A 12,104-nucleotide genomic window follows, 5' to 3' on the forward strand; every position below is an offset into this window, starting at 1 on the left:
GCTACTGTAAATCAAAGAAAAGAGATATTTATGCTTGATTGAGATATTTATAAAAGAATTATATACTTGATTGTAATTGATTGTAATACTGATGTTTAATCATGGGTCAGGATCAGGCAAATTGTCATAACTGTGAGGTTTTTAGGCTTGGCAGAAAGTGGGTTAAGCATAACTACTATTTCAGTTTCAGTGCCCAACATCTTGTAAAATAAAAGTCAAGTTCCGCCCCGGTTGTGCTCAATGCTATTGTTAAAATTGCTCAGACAAGCCAATAACGATCTGCATTGTGGGATATTTGAAGGAGTCATTGATCTCTGATACAATTCGCAGACTATGGCATCAAAATATGTATTTTTATTCAGACAGATTTTTTTTTCTGCTGTATTTTTTCACCCTTTGAATATGTCATTGTTGATACAAGTGTCCTCAAGTGAGGTTAAGGTTACCGTCATGGACAGTAAATATATCATATCTTGATATGATGACAGTGCATACTGTATGTTTCGCTGCCAGCAAACTTACAGTAAAACAATAGTAAAAATAAATAAATAAATAAAAATGAATTTTTATCTCCAGAGAATTGTGGTCCGTTTGCGTACGGGTATCAGTGCTTGGACCCCTGTTTACAGTACAACAAGAAATTTATCATTGTAATGTAAAGACAGATAAAGAGATAGACAGACAGATATGGTGATAAATATTGTAGAAATAATAATAATAATCAATTAATAATGAATTAAAATTCTATGTTATTAAATTATAACAGAAAAAAATATAATTTTCTAAAAAGCAGTTTAAAGTTCCAGTAAAAAAAAAAAAATATTATATATATACAGTATATATAATAATCTGTATTAATCACCAAAAATATTAGATACTATATATATATATATATATATATATATATATAAAAGATATGTGACTATAAAACTTCAACTTCGTCTTTCTCAGAGCTACCTGCAATTTAACAACACAGTCATTTATACAGAACTCTCTATTGGATCTCAAACTAAAGCAGGAATTAAAGTTTACAATTTAGTCTGCTGGGATGCTGACAAACTGCTGTTACACTGTCATATTGCTAAGAAAAAAAATGGAAATAAAATCAGGCGCTATGAAAGAAATGTTCTCTTTTCTTCCTGAAGTGTTTTATATATATGAAGGATTACAAAATGTGGAATTTCTATAACCATCCATCCTATAAAGTTCATCACCAATGCGCTTTCGAAATTCCATGCTAAAAAGCAAGTAACGTTCCAGCATTAACATTCCTGTTAGGTCTATTCTATGGTCCTGTCTTTTCACGTTCATGATTGTTCGTCAGTGAGCATGTCTCATGGATGTTCCACAACAATAAACAGATTAAAAACATATATGATGTGTCACTAGTTAAAACTGGAAATTCTGTGGTACAAGTGGAATAAACAGGGAGGCATGGTGGCTTAGTGGTTAGAATGTTTTCCTCACACCTGCAGGGTTGGGGGTTCGATTCCCGCCTCTGCCTTGTGTGTGTGGAGTTTGCATGTTCTCCCCGTGCCTCGGGGGTTTCCTCCGGGTACTCCGGTTTCCTCCCCCGGTCCAAAGACATGCATGGTAGGTTGATTGGCATCTCTGGAAAATTGTCCGTAGTGTGTGAGGGTGTGAGTGAATGAGAGTGTGTGTGTGCCCTGTGATGGGTTGGCACTCCGTCCAGGGTGTATCCTGCCTCGATGCCCTGATGATGCCCGTGACCCGAGAAGTTCGGATAAGCGGTAGAAAATTAATAAATGAAGTGAAATAAACTACTTTGATTTTTACTTGGGCTTTCACACTGGCAGTTTTATCTGAAACAGATTACAGTTTGAATTAATATTTGATAAGGTAAAAGTTGTCATGTAAACCACGATCCTGAGACAAAGTGTAGTAGGTGGCATGAGGTGAAACTGGAACTGTGCCACGATTATCCTGTGAATGCACCCTGTACTTGGGTTGGCACAACTAGCTGGTGTGCCATCATGGGTTGGTTGTTTACAGTTTACAGTTTCATAACATAACACACTTCATTAATGCACAATTAAGTAGTGGAGAAAAGCACTACACCTCTTTTTTTTCTAAAACAGAATGAAATGATAAGGGAAGTGGTTTCCTAGCCGGTCAGTAAAATACAGATTCGAAAATAATTACGCTTCAGGCTCACTTTGGAAAATGCACTTAAACTAAAAGATTCATTATGACCAATCCTTTGTGATAAGAGTGTTTGAGAAGTGGGTGTGTAACAATGCTGGCAGATTTCCTGATGCTTTCTTTTATTTTTGGCTATGAGAAGTGATTTCTTCCAGAAGTGAGTTTCAATGTCAAATAGGTTGTTAAATAGGTCTATAGTATGATGTATAAGGCCTATAATTGCCTAATGGAGTGGGTACAAGATTCAACGTTTAAATACCCAGCTTTACTTTCACGATGTACTGGAAGTACTGGAAATGTGCCACTTGTGTACCTTCCCACAGCTGAATTAATGTGATATTCAACAAAAGATGCCAACACAAAATCATTAAGGCAAAAATGGACACTATTTTACTAGTTTTGGTAACACAATCCACCAAGGAACCTGTTATTCAGCTTTGTTGTTAACCAACAATCTCTCCTGCCCCCTAAATTTTCCAAAACAATCATGACCTTCATAACATAGAATACACTCGACATCATTACTGTCCATTTTAATGGTAGCTATAGCGTACTAATTGGCTTTTTGATTCCCTTCTGTTGTTTTGGAATCATAATTTTTGGTATCAAAATGTATTCGGGTAGCAGTTACACTCTTCATTGAAAAGAGGCCAACGTTGCATGGATCCAAAAGCATCTAAAGAAGTACCAGCTCCAGTTGTGTTTCCACTTCATAAAGATTTCAGACATTCAGTGAGGAAATGCCAACACCATGTGGTCTGTCTTTAAGGACAACAACCTCCTAATCGATACACAGTTGTCGGACTGTATATGACTATAGAAAAGACAACTATTTAACAAATATTAAAACCCTCTAGTGTTACACCAATCTACAACAAAAAAGATGTTACTTAAGACTCATACGCTATAAAGGAAAACTTCGTTCTCTGTTTTCACCGTACAACAACGACCAATCCCGATTAAAGGTAGGGTCTCTGATATTTGAAAAATCTCCAGAAAACCAGAGTCTCCAGAGTCGGGACGACAAGCTAAACATAAATCAAAACAAACGTGTAGCCAATGAGCGGAGAGAGTGTTCAGTGCGCATGTGTGACATTAGCAGAAAGCGGTTTTAACATTGACATGGAGGATAAAAACAAAGAAAGTAAGCAAAGAAAGGCTTACGATAAGGCAAGAAGTAGGACGTGTTAATATAGGATCAGCTTTCCAGCGATGGAGAGACCTGAAGGAGCAGGAAGTTGGCTGAGTCAATAACTCCTGAGCTAAACGCTGTTACTACACAAATAACACCTCTTTTCTATCGTAGTAATGTAGAGAGGCAGCTACAACCGCGTTTTGTGTAGTAACAGCGTTTATCTCAGGAGTTATTGACTCGGGAAACTCCAATCTGTGAATATGCGCACATGCACACATGCGCACTGGACACTCTCTCAGCCCATATTGGCTACACGTTTGTTTTGATTTTTGTTTTGTTTATTGGCTTAACGTAGTTTTCAGAAGCTTTTCTCAAATATCGGACACCCCACCTTTAATTTTCCAATTAGGGGGCTTTTACACCTGGTCACTTCATGCGTTTTCTGTGAACGGATAGCTATTCGATCGTAAAAAGACCAGGTGTAAATGCCCTCCGAAACGGTTTCGAGACAGATATAAATGCGATCGCTCGAACCACTTCAGGAGGTGGTCTGGGACGCATTTCAGATGAAACTGGACAGGTGTAAATGCATGTGGTTGTTCAAGCCCCATACGTCAGCGCTATACTCCTCCCAAACGGAAGTACGTCACTCGCAGGTGACTCGCAAGTCGTGCATCGTGCCAGAAACAAACGTTTTCCCACCAGCGCTGGCTCCGATCTTTCACCCAGGTGACTCGAAAATGCAGCAAACAGTAAATGCTGTTTTTTGTAGCAACCGCATACACCAAAGCGTGTTCCATTTCAATTACCCCGGAAATGAGGTCAAATATATTTGCATATTGGACGGGAGTAGAAAGATCGGATCGATATCCGATTCGCCAAGACGCAATTATGTGGCCTAATGTAAATGGAACAGTTTTAACAAATCAGACAGCTATCAGATCAGAGACAACACATGAAGTGACCAGGTGTAAAAAAGCCCTTAGAGTCTATTTGTTTTTGTGTATTAGTGCTTGGCCCCCTGATAATCACTGCTTAGTCAGCGTGACACAAACGTACAGAAGAAGCATTTTACTAAAATAAGCACTTTATTTTTTAAAATGAGTATATTTAATGATCTACTTACTATTAAAAATGTTGCTAGCAGCCACTTATTTGCTGCTTTTAAAAGGAAAAGTAATGCTAGAAGATATTTTATTGGCTTCGCTTAGCAAGGTCTACTATTATATTGACTCAGACTTTGACAAACCATCTAAAAAATCTTCACGTAATGGAGCAGTCCTGAAATCTCTGGCAGGTTGCCAAGGAGAAATGGTAAGGGCAAGACGCCGAGAGAGTGAAATAAAATAAAATAAAACAAAACAGAGGCAAAATCAGGGCCTTTGCTTCACTACAGAACAAGACACCACTTTAACAAAAATAAATAAATAAATAATAAAAGAACGTTAGGGCACATCCAGGAATCAAGATATCCTCAAGTTGCCACTATTAAATAATGATGACTTAATTCATGGCTGAATGAAATTACCAGACTACAATAAAAGGAAAATAATGTCTTCACGTAACATGCTTATGCTTCCCAGTCAGGGACTTCGCGTTTCAGCCGAACAAGTCTGAATGGTTGGACATGATTGGGTACAGAGCTCGAGCTGAGAGCAAGACACACAGGGGAGAAGTGGATAGATGAATTCATCACCTGCTTTTACCGGGCCATGCTGGGAGAGAGTGTGCATGAAATTAATCGGCATAATATCTTCCAGCCACAACATGTTTGCTCAACAAAACAAATCCAAAGGCTCAATAATCACCTTGTAATCAAACCCTCATTGGGGCCAGACGTGTTTCAGTGGAAATGGGCTGGGGGACAATGAGTCCCGGTACTGTTAGGTTTGCCTGGGTAAAAAAAATAAAAATAAATAAATAAATAAATAAATAAATAAATAAATAAATAAATTTACTAAATAAATATATAAAATAATAAATAAATATTTATAAATCTTATTAATATATTTCCTAAATCTGCTACTTCTTCTCCAAAGGCAGAAAGACAAAATAAACAGTTACTTTATTAAAGTTTTCTTAAGGCGTTCAACATATGTTATTCCATTTGCTGGGTAAGAATGAGAGCAAACCTCATCTGCTCTTTGGTTTGGTTTTATTTCACACCCTTCTGAAGAAAGAAAACCAAAAGCAAAGGACGTCGGCTAAAGGGCACGCGGGGATGAAAACATACTTTTTTTGAAAACGCTTTTTCAAACTCAAACCTTCGCTGTTCTCGAATATGTTTCGAAGCGACGAAATGTGCAATATATATCTTCCGGTCGACCTCCGTCTTTCTCCGCAAGTGTCTCTGGCTCTCCCTAATAGCATTGATTACAGAGCTGCAGAGTGAGAGAAGGGTGACCTTTCCTTTATGTCTCCAAAGTTTAAATGCTATTACTTTAATGCCATCCACGCCTGCCTGTGTTTCGTTTAATTAATGCGTTGATTGCTGTTCCTGGACCCTGCCGTCAAACCTTTTCTCTCTCACGGTAACCTATTAAGTCACTGAATTTTAACACTTTTGCTTAAAAAGTGCCACAGGGTTATTTATAAAGAAACAACCATAACAGTCGCACTACTAATACACAACACATGGAGTGATTAAAATATCCAGACGACTAATAGCTCAGGAACTAAGGACCCTGGATCTCTCAGTGGGAAACGTCCCTACCTGCTGTTACGCAAAGTACCTTTTTTTTAAAATGTAATTTCTAAACACATAATAAGCATAAAATATTCACAAATAGCAGGTTCAACATTTTCTTAATAAAAAGCAATTCATATAATTGCACAAGAAGCGCAATCGAGACAAATTAGCACCAGACATACTGTACGTTGAATTCAGCCTGATAGGAGAATGTAGTATTTCTTTAAATAAATAAATAAATAAATAAATAAATAAATAAATAAATAAATAAATAAGGCTTGTTTATTTCAGCATGAAGGAAAGTAATTGTTTGGGCTGTTGAAGCATTTACATTTACACGAAATAGCTATAAAATCTCACTTTTGTTTTAAACGTCCACACTGCAAAATCGATACATTAGCTAAGGCTTCTGGTCCACTAACTATACACCCCTTCCTTCTCTCTCTCTCTCTCTCTTTCTCTTTCAATCTCTCCCTGTCTATGATGAATTATGTATTAGAGTGGGCAAAAACATTCCCCCACCATTTCTGATGCATTATTAATAGTGATACTGTTACACATTTTGTGTGTGGCTCAAATTTGTTGACAACAGCAGTGACGATATTTTAATCCTCCGACGTTTGACCTTGCATTAGTGCGAGGGTTCTCGTTCAGTTGAGTTGCATAAATGTTGGATTTGCGATGCTGCAGCAGGGGAAATCCAGAGCAATCATGTGAAAGCTGAGACTACACACACAGCAAAAGGAGGACACCTGAACTTTGCACCACGATTATACAACTGTTTTTCCTAAAAACCTAAGCCAAAATAGTAAGAGCCACATTTTCTGAACAGTATTAGTCGAGTAATCCTTCATGCTGCCATGACATGTAGTCATGAAGAACCAAGACTGGATTATATTTACTCAGAAAAGCTGCAAAGAATTAAAAGTGTAACTTTCATGGTTGGAGGTTTTTCCGTCTGTCAATCAGAACACAGACTCGGGGTATACAGAGGCCGACAAAGATGCTGGCAATGTTTGTGAAAGAAAGAAAGAAAGAAAGAAAGAAAGAAAGAAAGAAAGAAAGAAAGAAAGAAAGAAAGAAAGAGTGACTTTTCCGAACCACCTCACCAACCTCCCCCCCGATGTACCTTGTTGACCTTCATAAGCTTGTTCAGAAAGAAGCATAAATCAGGCATAATGGTCCATTCATCTTTTCATTTTTTTTTATCCTTCTTTAGGCATCCCAGGACATAAAGGATGTGATCTGGGGATGCTGGTTAACTAGCAGCTTGCCTCACACTCTATTCTGGGTGAAAAGCAAAGAGGACAGAGACTGGAAGTGAAAGGATATCCTGCTAGGTGATTAACACCAGCTTTCATGTTCGCTCTTTTATGACTGACAGTAAGACGGCTATAGCCTGAACCCACCCTTTATTTGACACAAGATCTATGTGGCACGTTCCCCATGAACGCCAGCATGCATGATAAAGCTCTGCAGACGCTTCCAATGTAAAGCCAAGGGAGGCAAAAGTAACCGAGTCACGAGCGGAGGAGCTACAGTATCTGCAGCTTGTTTGATTGTTTGACAGGTGGTCCAGTGTTGATGGGGCTTTGCTGATCGAACTGTAAATGGGGCGGGGAACGATGGTGCTGCTTGAAAAGTGGGAAACTGAATTGCTGGCGTGGGAGCGATGGAAAAATAAGAGACTGTCAAAGCTGAATACCAATAACACTTCAACGTACATGGCTGGGGAATTTGGCCTTAGGGTTTTATGTGTAGTACATCCAATAAACAGGAAACAGTATGAAAGAAATATAAAAGTATATATAGCTTGACAAAGCGTTTACGAAAGATCAAGGCATGGCGGTAAAACGGCAGCGGATTCAACGCATAAAACTATGCAAATACAGGATAATAATATAATAATTTTCAATCCCGGTTTCAATGACTTTGACCATGACATGGTTGTTGATGTCTATTTTATCCAATCATGGGACTCGCACTGAGAGTTACCCCTCAGTCGCTAGGTTGGTTTCCTAGGGGCCTGCCACTGGACCACCAGGTACTTGACTGAGAAATGTCAGTTCTTCCTTCAATTTCTTTTGAAATGTACTTCTACCTAAAAGCTACAGAACAGAGATCAACTAAAACTACACTGTGCAAATGAAATGGACTCCTGATTTACTCCTCTCTCAGCACAAAGTTTCCGGCGGTGCCGAAAAACCCTCTCTCCACAAACCAGCATGAACCGATCCCAGGAATTGTCTCAATTAAACTTTTAATTCTTTTATATGATTTTTAATTTGCATTCCGCCTGTGTCATCCGTCTGCATCTTGTTAGCACCGCAATCAGTAATTATCCTCTCAATTATGCTGATACGATAGAGAGCATGTGATATAAATGCACTGCATAATTAGCTTACCTGCTGTTACACTTTCTATCATTAAGGGGTTTCTGGTCTATGCATGGTCAGTAGTGTGCAGAAATACACACCCGTCCTCACATATAAGCGAAACCCGATCGGTCCCTTTCAATGCATGGAACTACGCATGGAACTACACTTGATAAAGAAGGCCCCAGGTATCTGACGCTACATTAAGCACAAGAAAAAACAAGACAGTTGAAGACCGGATAAAGAGAAATTGAGCGGTCAGTCCATGTCTACGCTGCTAGCCGTTCAAACAAAATAATACCGTTTTATTAAAAACAAGCATGTCAGCTATATTGAATTTGGGTTTCCGTATTGAACATGCAGCAGGTAAATGTCAAATCATTTCTACGACGGTGGGTGTAACATTAGCAACACACACACCTCAGTTGAAATACAACAAGAACTGTAGCCCTGGGCTGAAATTCCTTTATTTAAGTTCCCAATGGAAAGTTGGCTATTTCGGGGGGGTGGTGGAAGAAAATCAATACAAGATCTCCATCTATTTGTTCTAGTTATTTGCAGATACTATGCTCTCTGTCCTAATGCAATTAGACCGACATTAAGACACTTTTAATAGCTTGTGAATGTCAGAAAATGAGTTATAATCTAAGCACTCGAGCCACTTAGGGCCAATCAGATTAGTCATGCTCAGAAGCAAATGCTACAGAGATTTCCACAAACAAACAAACAAGCAAACAAACAAAAATCTGTTTATTAGCTAATGACTAGAACACAGAGTAGTGTTGCTATAAGAAATTAAATCGATGCAGGTTGGTGTAATGCTAATGGTAATTCCTGTTAAAACAATATAGTATAACCAAAACTCGCTTTATAGACAAAAATGATCTGCCTAAATCACCAAGGTAACAAGATAATTGTTGACATTAGGTTTGTGAAAGATTTGCAGAAGCAAGGCACATTGGAGTTCCACGTTGCTTAATTTAATTTTACTACTAGATTTCAAACATTTTTGCAGATTTGCATTAATCCGTTGTTTTATGAGGTTTTTAACCTTGAACTGCCCCTTTATAGTGCACCCACAGCTTCTCAATAGGGTTCAGGGTTTCTCCCAATTCTTGAAGTTCCATTACTCTCCTGCTTTATAACCAAACTATACTTCAGTTTTAGATCACAGACTGATGATGAGACTTTTTGAAAGATTTCCTGGTATTCGTTTTTCCATCAATTATGGCAAGTCACCCGGGCCCTTGAGCGGTAAAGCATCACAATACCATCACCATGTTTCAGTGTTGCTCTCACTGTGAAATTTGGTGTTAGCTTCATACCAGATGTACCGGGATCTCATAAAGAGTTCCACTTTTGCATCATAACTTAGCAGAACATTATTCCAAATAGGGTTGGAGGACATCAAGGACTCTGGACGTTCACATGAATACTGTAGTGTCTGGTACAGGTCATTTTAGATTTCATGTTCCAGGAACCCTAAATTTCAACATCTACTCCTCAATTAACCGATGAGCAACCCAGTTTTACACACACACCTGGCTCCAGAATGTCTGAAGCCTACACAAAGACCAGATAACCCCATGCGGCTTCTCCGATTGATAGGGCCCTAAACCAGAACACACACACACACACACACACACACACACACACACACACACACACACACACACACACACACACACACACAACACAATGAGACATTCCTTTTACTAATAAAACCCGAAGATAAGGTACTCTAAGGTTCTCATGCTTATAACCCTTTTTGTAATGTGTTCTTCTTTTAATGAAGGCTTGCCTGACTTAAAATTATTTGCTCCTTAATTTCCTGACAAGGGTGTATTTTATTCATGCGTCAGAAAACAACACTGTATTTAACATCCGTTACACTCTAATTACTGATCATGGCATGTTAATGTATACCTGTTCTAATGCTGTATGCCCCTTTAAGGTCTGATGTCAGAATGTATACGATGCTATCGTTTTCTTTTTACTTCCCTAATTAAAGTGCATCTTGTTTTGTGTTTCATTTTTTTTGTTTCTTTGCCTTTATAAGAACACAATATCGTATTAACATCAGTTACCCTTCGATTACTGATCTGTGTATGTAATGTACCGCTGCCTTTACCGTCATTACCCTTCATGTTTAGTACCTAAATGACCACAAAATTATCGGTTACTCGTTTTTCAAACAATGGTGTATTTTATTTGAGCAAGAAAGGCGCCATACCGTCTTAATACACACTGGATCAATCTTTAAAGTCATCTAAAAGTTTGATAGCTAAACCACGCCCACAGACACCTGAAACAAGGTTTTTTCCCTCCAAAACCTTGACCGAAGTTTTGGTCATCTCCCCAAAGATGGGTGGAGTTCGCGACCTTTAAATTGTCACAAACACCACTGATCCGTGGTCAGACTTTCGGAACAGCTTCAAGACGACTTTCAAAGAAGTTCCAGCAAGCTTCACTTACAAGAACGACAACTGCTCTGATCTTCAGGAGAACTTGGAAGAACGTCTGACCCCCCTAACTGACTCTATAGAAATTTCTCTGTTGCATCCGGACTCTTGTGCAGTAAGCCAATGCAAGTAACCGTTTCCTTTACCAATCAATTTAGATGCATATTTTTAAGTAGGAATCTTTCATTGAATCATAAGGTGAATTTAAGTTTCCGGTGATGATTTCCCAGTTAGGAGTCCTTTAATTCCTTTCTCTAATTTCTTATTTCCAGTCTCTTCCTCCCTTTCCCCAATTTTAATTTCTTTTGTTTTATTTTATTTTCATCTTCGTTTTCCCTATTTCTTTTGTTTGTTTGTGTAGTTAGTTTTATGTTGTGTTTGTCTCATTCATTAAATGCCATATTTTTGTGCCAAATAAGTGATTGTCTCTGAGTATCGCTCACAAATTAAGGTACCTGCAACATCTGGTCTGAACTACATGCTCTATTAAGTTAATTTAATTTAAATTACGGTATAAAGTAAAAGGGAAGCGAATCTTTCTTGGCCGGGAAGATACCGCCTTCATAGAATTAATAAAGGTTACACAGACTGTTCGCCGGACGAACAGACCAAATAAGTGTAATGTTAATTCCATTACCGTTAATTTCAACTTAGGTTAAAATATTTTGAGTCACTATAACGTGTTATAATTACTCATAAATATTTACCTTGCTTCGCGAGCCAAAATCGCTACAATACCTTTATGCCTTGTTTTTGTCTGGGTCTGGGTTCTTTATGCCTAATACCTGAACGAGGTGATAAGAAATGCGGGTAGGCTGTCCACATCTGGGAAGGTTCACCATTGTCTCAAGTTTTCTCCATTTGGAGATAATGACTCCCATTGTGGTTTTCCTAGAGTCTTAGTTTTGGATCTTCAACAAAACTAAGTTTCAAAATGATTGAAAATGTTCAATTGGTAGAGTTTCATATCACCAGCCAATAATTCTATCCTGACTGTTAGGAGGTCTACCAAATCTAAAAATATTGCATCAACTAAATTAATTTGCATTTTAATACATTTCCAAAATCCGTAGAGTTTCTTCATTCCAATTTTTGACCAGCTACACCTTTCTAGAACATCTCGGATGGTTTGATGAAGGAAACGAGCCGCAGTCTTATTAGAAAAGCCCATCCACACATAAGCTAGATAAAAGCACTGAGCTCGGGATAAGAGATGAAGCTGACATTTATAAAGATTGTTGTTACCGTCTGCAATTCCGCAAATCCATTTCGAACGACGG

General features: G+C 38.3%; 1 protein-coding gene across 1 annotated transcript in view; it reads right to left on the reverse strand.

Moving 5' to 3' along the window:
• Positions 1 to 12,104, reverse strand: part of tmem132e (transmembrane protein 132E) — a 221,593-nt gene that overhangs the window by 134,345 nt on the left and 75,144 nt on the right. The window lies entirely within an intron of this gene.

Source organism: Tachysurus fulvidraco, chromosome 26, assembly GCF_022655615.1.
Source record: "Tachysurus fulvidraco isolate hzauxx_2018 chromosome 26, HZAU_PFXX_2.0, whole genome shotgun sequence".
NCBI lineage: Eukaryota > Metazoa > Chordata > Actinopteri > Siluriformes > Bagridae > Tachysurus > Tachysurus fulvidraco.